The following is a 1,402-nucleotide window of genomic DNA, read 5'->3' as shown; positions in this document are numbered from 1 at the left end:
TTCATTGGGAAACCTTACTCTATCCACCCTACAACTCCGATTGGAGAAAGACTCATTAACAACTTGTGATATGCAGATGATACAACCTTGCTGGCTGAAAGTGAAGAGGACTTAAAATACTTACTGATGAAGATCCTAGACCACAGCCTTCAGTATAGTAGACCACAGCCTTCAGTATGGATTGCATCTCAATCTTCTTGGATCAACCATCAAAACTCATGGAAGCAGCAGTCAAGAATTCAAACAACGTATTGCATTAGGCAAATCGTCACCATGTCACAAAACGAATATATTGAGTTACACCAATAGTGGTATGGATATAATTTGGATTATCATGAGAAAAAGAGAAAGAAGGAAAGTTCAGAGGCTCATGAACATTCTAAGAAGGCCAAAAAGATGATTGTTCTGAAGGCTAAGCTCTACCATAAACAGGGCCAGGCTGAGACAATACAAATGAAAAAGACTATCAAGGTGCACGAAAAGAGAAACCCCAAACACAAGAATGATGAGAAGACTCCACAAGGCGCAGTACCTGCCTATCTGCTGGACAGAGAGGGGCAGTCCCGAGCTAAAGTGCTTTCCAATATGATTAAACAAAATGAAAGGAAAAAGTGGGAAAATGGGAAGTCCCTCTGCCCAAAGTCCATGCCCAGAGAGAAACAGAAGTATTAAAAGTTATTTAGACAGGAAAGAGAAAACGGAAAGCATGGAAAACGGTGGTTACTAAAATTTGCTTTGTTGAAGATGGCTTTACATGAAAACCACCTAAATATGAAAGACTCATCAGACCAATGTGCTTACGTTTCAAGAAGGCTTATGTAACAAATCCTGAACTTAAAGCCACCTTTTGCTTACCTATACTAGGTGTGAATAAGAATTCCTCATCCCCATGCCATACAACTATACAAACTATATAAACTATGTTGTTGTTGTCATGTGCCGTGGAGTTGGTTCCGACTCATAGCTACCCTTTACAGGGTTTCTGAGGCTGTAAATCTTCACGGGAGCAGAAAGCCTCATCTTTCTCCCACGGAACAGCTGGTAATTTCGAACTGCTGACCTTGCGGTTCGCAGCCCGATTCGTAACCACTAAATGTGATCACCAAAGGGACTGTCATTGTAGTGAATGTGAGCGAGTTGGGCTTGGTTACACAAGCTGGCAGTTATCTGGGGGAATTATGCTCAGGTTACCAACAATCCTGGAACTGATGGATGCATAAGTGCAGTCTTACGGGTTTGATAGCCGTTTCCTACAAACAATTCCTTACTGATGAAGACTATAAACCAACCAGGAAAATCACCATCACCATGTGTTTCTGAATACTACTTAATAGCCTTCCCTGTCTGCCATCATCATGAACTCTTTGTGATGTTATTTTAAAGAAAAACATTAAAATTGTCC

General features: G+C 40.9%; 1 pseudogene; it reads left to right on the top strand.

Moving 5' to 3' along the window:
- Nucleotides 1-273: 273 nt before the first annotated feature.
- Nucleotides 274-917, top strand: LOC102822165 (annotated as a pseudogene).
- The last annotated feature ends 485 nt before the right edge of the window (nt 918-1,402 follow it).

This window comes from Chrysochloris asiatica, unplaced genomic scaffold (genome assembly GCF_000296735.1).
Source record: "Chrysochloris asiatica unplaced genomic scaffold, ChrAsi1.0 scaffold00040, whole genome shotgun sequence".
NCBI lineage: Eukaryota > Metazoa > Chordata > Mammalia > Afrosoricida > Chrysochloridae > Chrysochloris > Chrysochloris asiatica.
Note: the sequence above shows the minus strand (reverse complement) of the source record. Positions and strands in the feature narration are given on the sequence as shown.